The sequence below is a fragment of the Otolemur garnettii genome, unplaced genomic scaffold (assembly GCF_000181295.1).
Source record: "Otolemur garnettii isolate 467f Iridium unplaced genomic scaffold, OtoGar3 scaffold00060, whole genome shotgun sequence".
Classification (NCBI taxonomy): Eukaryota; Metazoa; Chordata; class Mammalia; order Primates; family Galagidae; genus Otolemur; species Otolemur garnettii.
The window spans coordinates 384791-391014 of record NW_003852455.1 but is presented as its reverse complement, the minus strand read 5'-3'; the positions used below and the strand labels follow the sequence as shown (position 1 = coordinate 391014).

General features: G+C 43.1%; 1 protein-coding gene across 1 annotated transcript in view; it reads left to right on the top strand.

Annotated features, from left to right (window-relative positions):
* UBXN7 (UBX domain protein 7) overlaps window positions 1-6224 on the top strand; it is a 65167-nt gene that overhangs the window by 8842 nt on the left and 50101 nt on the right. The window lies entirely within an intron of this gene.

The following is a 6224-nucleotide window of genomic DNA, read 5'->3' as shown; positions in this document are numbered from 1 at the left end:
AAAAAAAACAAAAAAAACTCCAGGATTGGAGACCAATTAAGTTTAAAATTTTATCTTATTTCTCACAGTCATCATCCACGCCCATTCTTGGGGAATGGTCTAGCTTACTTTATCATTGCTGAGGAAAATGTGGAACCAAAAAGTAACCTCTTTCTGTGCCTGTCATTTCTGTGGAGGAATTTTTTTTTTTTTTTGAGACAGAGTCTCACTTTATCACCCTCGGTAGAGTACCATGATGTCACAGCTCACGGCAACCTCCAACTCCTGGGCTTAGGTGATTCTCTAGTCTCAGCCTCCTGAGTAGCTGGGACTACAGGCACCCACCATAATGTCTGGCAATTTTTTTGTTGCAGTTTGGCCGAGGCTGGGTTTGAACCCGCCACCTTCGGTATATGGGGCCCGCACCCTTCTCACTGAACCACAGGTGCCGCCCTACTGAAATCCTTTAATTGGAAGTATTTAGGTATCATAATAAAGTGATGAAACATTAGGCAGTTAGGAAAAGACTTTTGGGTTAGGCAGACTGTATTATTGACAGGCCAGCCTGCCTTGAGTATCCTCTTTTGTAGTTTTTTAAAAACAGAGTCTTAATCCTGTTGTGTAGGCTGGAATTCTGTGGTACCATCATAGCTCACTGCAGCCTCAAACTCCTGGGCTCAAGTGATCCTCCTGCCTTAGCCTACTTTTTTTTTCTTTGAGACAGAGTCTCACTTTGTTGCCCCCAGTAAAGTGCTATGGCATCATAGCTCACAGCAACCTCAGACTCCTAGGCTCAAGTAATTCTCTTTGCCTCAGCCTCCTGAGTAGCTGGGATTATAGGCGCCTTCCAGAACACTCAGCTTTTTTTTTTTTTAGAGGCAGGGTCTCACTCTAGCTCAGGATGGTCTGAAGTGAACTTAGGCAATCTGCTCTCTTCGGCCTCCCAGAGTGCTAGGATTACAGGTGTGAGCCCTCGCACCTGGTCTTAGCCTCTCGAGTACCTGGGATTATAGGTGTTTGTCACAATGCTCAGCTCATCTATGTTTTTGTAGAGACGGGGTCTTGGTTTTGCTCAGACTGGTCTCGAACTCCTGACCTCAGTTGATCTTATCACCTTAGCCTCAGAGAGTGCTAGGATTATAGATATGAACCAGCATACCTGGCCACAGTATTTTTTATTTTACTTCAGAACCCACAGATTCTCTAAATGGTTCCATGGAAGTGACATTGGACTTCTGATAGATAGAAGTTGGTGGAAGGAGTTTGCAGTGGTCATTTTAAGTTGAATTTTCTTAGAATAAATAAATTTGAAAATGATGAGTGAAAGTAGCCAGGGTTGGTTGCTGTTAATGCAGAAGTAAGTTTCACTCTACGATCAGCATATTTGTTGTGTGGTTTTTTTTTTTTTGAGACAGAGTCTCACTTTATTGTCCTTGGTAGAGTGCTGTAGCGTCACTGCTCACAGTAATAACTTTCAACTCCTGGGCTTAGGTGATTCTCTTGCCTCAGCCTCCTGAGTAGCTGGGACTGCAGGTGCCCACCACAACGCCCAGATGTTTTTTTTTTGTTGCAGTTTGGCCGGGGCTAGGTTTGAAATAGCCACCCTCAGTATATGGGGACAGTGCCCTACCCACTGAGCCACAAGTGCCATCCCCCGCCCCCCCCCTTTTTTTTTTTTTTGAGAGAGTATCACTATGTCACCCTGGGTAGAGTGCTATGGCGTCACAGCTCACAGCAACCTCAAACTCAGGCTTATGTGATTCTCTTGTCTCAGCCTCTCTAGTAGCTGAGACTACAAGTACCCGCCACAGTGCCTGGCTATTTTTTGTTGCAGTTGCCATTGTTGTTTAGCTGGCCTGTGCAGGTTCAAACCCACCAACTTTGATGTATGTGGCCGGCACCATAACTGCTGTGCTATGGGCGCCAAGCCTTGTTGTGCTTTTTATGGCGCTTAAGTGTGTTCTGAGTGCTTGGAGAGAAATGAGCCACAGTCATATAAACTTGGCTATTTAAGTCTCTGAAAATAAAAAGATAGGTAGATACCCTAAGAAGCTAGTTTTAGGGTTCATTGTCAGGCAGATGTTAACGGCCAGTGGCTGCTTGTTCTAGCACAGGGATATGTCAGTTCTTAACCTTTGTCTCCTGATGAATCCTAAAACTAGCTTCTCAGGGTATCGAATAAACTAAAATGGTAGGCACTGAAGTACTCAGTGTCCTCAAACTACAGCCCGTGGGCCACATGTGGCCCACTGAGAACATTTATCCAGCCTGCTGGGTGTTTTTGCTGTCGCTTCCTGTCCTGCTTAGCAGCCGACTCGTCCCGGGGCCTGTAGTCCAGCCCTCCACTGGTCTGAGGGACAGTGAACTGGCCCCCTGTTTAAAAAGTTTGAAGACCCCTGGTATAACTGGAGATAATGTAAGAATGTTAGGGAAACACTGAAATGAAACTTCAGATTTGCTTATCGAATGTGTGCTATTTTTGCCTTGAGAGTTTGTATTTAGGGCGGTGTCTATGGCTCAGTGGGTAGGGCACTGGCCCCATATACTGAGGGTGGTGGGTTCAAACCTGGCCCCAGCCAAAATGCAATAAAAAAATAGCCGAGTGTTGTGGCAGGCACCGGTAGTCCCAACTACTTGGGAGGCTGAGGCAAGAGAATTGCCTAAGCCCAAAAGTTGGAGGTTGCTGTGAGCTGTGATGGCACAGCACTCTACCAAGGGCAATAAAGTGAGACTCTGTCTTGGGGAAAAAAAAAAAGAGTTCATATTTAATTATCTAACTTAAGATTGATTTTGGGAAATTGAATCTTTACTTCAAAAAGTTGCATTTGTGTTTTTGTTTTGAGATTTCATTTTTTAAAGTGTTTTCTGATGGTGAGAACGTAAATTTGAACATACTACAATTTGAGAGCTTTTGGTTCATCTTAACTTGAGAACATACAAAGTGGTACTGGCTTACAAAAAGTGAGATTTGATCCAATTCAGTCAATTTTGAAAGTTTCTAAGATAGAAGAGGTAAGGGTAGAGAGTATGACCCCATGATATATCTTATTCCTATACTCACTTCAGGGTGAGAAGGCTGAAGGAATGTCTAAAACTTAACAGAATGACAGATATTTGGTGTCTTGTCCAGAAAAGTGAAGGGACTGATTTGTCTGATACCACTGTCCAAATCAGGCAAAGATACAGCTTTATACATTATGACCCAGGCACCTACTTAGAGCTGCCTATATGTAGACCCATGCCTGGAGGAATGGTATAGAGGTTAGATGAGAGCAGAGCGATATAAAATGGGAGAGGCAAATAAGGCCCAAATGATGTTTTTTTGTTTGTTTGTTTTTTTGAGACAGAGTTTCACTGTGTTGCCCTTGGTAGAGTGCTGTGCACAGCAACCTCAGACTCTTGGGCTTATGCGATTCTCTTGACTCAGCCTCCCAAGTAGCTGAGACTACAGGTGGCCTGCCACATTTCTGGCTATTTGTTTTTTTTTGCATTTGTCGTTGTTTAGCTGGCCTGGGCCAGTTTTGAACCTGGGAGCCTGGGTGTATGTGTCTGGCGCCCTACCCACTGAGCTACGGGCACTGCCTTTTTTTTTTTTTGAGACAAGAGTCTTACTTTGTTGCCCCTGGTAGAGTGCAATGGCGCCATAGCTCACAGCAACCTCAGACTCTTGGGCTTAAGTGATTCTCTTGCTTAGCCTCCTGAGTAACAGGAACTATAGGTGCCCACACAATGCCCAGCTGTTTTTAGAGATGGGGGTCTCGCTCTTGCTCAGGTTCTTGCTCTTGCTCAGGCTGATCTCGAACTCCAGAGCTCAAGCAATCCATCTGCTTCAGCTTCCCAGAGTGCTAGAATTACAGTTGTGAACCACTGCGCCTGGCCTTGGGCCCGAATCTTGTATGAGCTTTAGATTTATCCAGTCATGGCTGAGCATGATGGCTCAAGCTGAGGTTTGCTTGAGGCCAGGAGTTCAAGACCACCCTGACCAAGAGCAAGACCCCATCTCTACTAAAAAAAAAAAAAAAAAAAAAAAAAAAAAAAAAAAAAAAGGAGAAAAATTAAGGCCAGGTACAGTGGCTCAGTGTCTGTAATTCTAGCATTCTGGGAGAGTGAGATGGGTGGATTGCTTGAGCTTGGGGATTTGATACTAGCCAGAACAAGAGTGAGACCCAATCTCTACTAAAAATAGAAAAACTAGCTGGGTGCCTATAATCCCAGCTACTTGGGAGGCTGAGGCAAGAGGATCACTTGAACCAAGGAGTTTGAGGTTGTTGTGAGCTATAATACCATGGTACTCAACCCAGGGCAACAGAGTGAGTGAGACTCTGTCTTACTAAAAAAAGAAAAAAATTAGCTGGGCATGGTGATGCACACCTGTATAGTTCTATCTACTCCAGAGGCTAGGGCAGGAGGATCACTGGAGCTCAGGAGTTTGAGGTTGCAGTGAGCTATGATGACCCTACTGAACTCTAGTTGGGATGACAGAGGGAGACTCTTAACTCCAAAAACAAAAGAAAACGAAACAAAACAAAAATGTATCCAGTCAACAGCACTGGGTGTCAAAAACAGAAACAATTTTTATAATTTTGCAGTGTAGAAGGTCCATTTGTCCCTCCGTATCTTTGTGTTCCATATCCATGGATTCAACCAACTTTGGATGGAAAATATTTGAGGGGAAAAAGAAGGATGGTTGTCAAAAAATAGCTGGGCATTGTGGCAGGCGCCTGTAGTCCCAGCTACTTGGGAGGCAGAGGAAGGAGAATTGCTTAAGCCCAGGAGTTGGAGTTTGCTGTGAGCTGTGATGCTACAGCACTCTACCCAGGGTGACAGCTTGAGGCTCTGTCTCAAAAAAAAAAAAGAAGGATGGTTGTATCTGTACTAAATATGTAGCCTTTTTTCCTTGCCATTATTCCATAAATAATGGCTTCTAACAACTGTTTACCTAGCATTTATATTGTATTTGGCGTTGTAAGTAATCTAGAGGTGATTTAAAGTATATGGGAGGATTGCATAGGTTCTATGCAAATACTGCTCCATTTATATTAAGTAAGTGACTTGAGCATTCTTGAATTCGAGTATCCAGGAAGGTCCTAGAACCAGTCCCTACAGATACCATAGGATAAGCATGACCGAGAACAGGGGTGTGCAGGGAGTGGTTCATGTAATAGGTGTTGAGGGCTTGAGCTCAAAATTGATGACATTTATAGATACTCTCTTCAATTTTAAATCTCTGGTCTTCAGAAACATGACTGAACACTTAATCTAATCATATGCCCAAAGTTCTGGGTTTCTCTGGGGCTTTCAAAAAACTGGTTATTGCTTCCTTTAACAGTAGTGCCTAGTTTCTCTAGGTCTCTACCATCACATTCTTATACATAGTCTGCTGAGCAGTGTCCAGGTATTTCCACTCCTTTGGAGAAAATTCTGTGGCTGCATCCTTGAATGTCAGCTGTTCCAATGATGCCAGTGACTCAGATTTAAAAACTACACATTTGAACAACAGAGAAATAAAATACATTTCCAGGCTTCCTCCTTACGGATTTTCAGTACTTACCGGTCACATGGATACAGAGGGTATGGCAGACACACCAGGACTTTGCAGAGCGAAGGAGACGGGACAGTGAACATGGTTTTTGTGAGGGCTTGAACTAACACTGTAGCAATGTACATAGAAGAAGTTGGATAGGAGTGCTATTAACTAGGAAAAACTATAGGACTTGTTGGTTGACTGATGGGAGGGAGAAAGAAGGGTCTAATACATGAAGCTCTTTAAGGGACAAACTCTGTACTCCTGTGTAAGTTGTTAACCATATATACCCCAAGGGAGACCCTACAGAAAGGCAATTCTGTAGTTCTCCAATTCCAAAAAAGAGCATTTGTTTCAATTCTTCTTATTTTGCTGGAATGTATATAACAGTTTATCATCTTAAACTATTTTTAAGTGTTCAGTTAGGTGGTTAAATACATGTTTTGTAACTGTTAGCACCATCTATCTCTATAACTTTTTGCCTTGTGAAACTGAAACTCTATACCCATTAAACAGTAACTCCCCATTCATCATCATCTCCCCTACCCCTGGCAACCAGTTTACTTTCTGTCTCTATGATTTTTGACTTTTTTTTTTTTTTAATGGGAGGAAAGGGTTTTTTTTTTTTTTTTTTTAGTAGAGACAGAGTCTCACTTTATTGCCCTTGGTAGAGTGCTATGGTGTCACAGCAATTTCCAACTCCTGGGCTTAGGCAATTCTC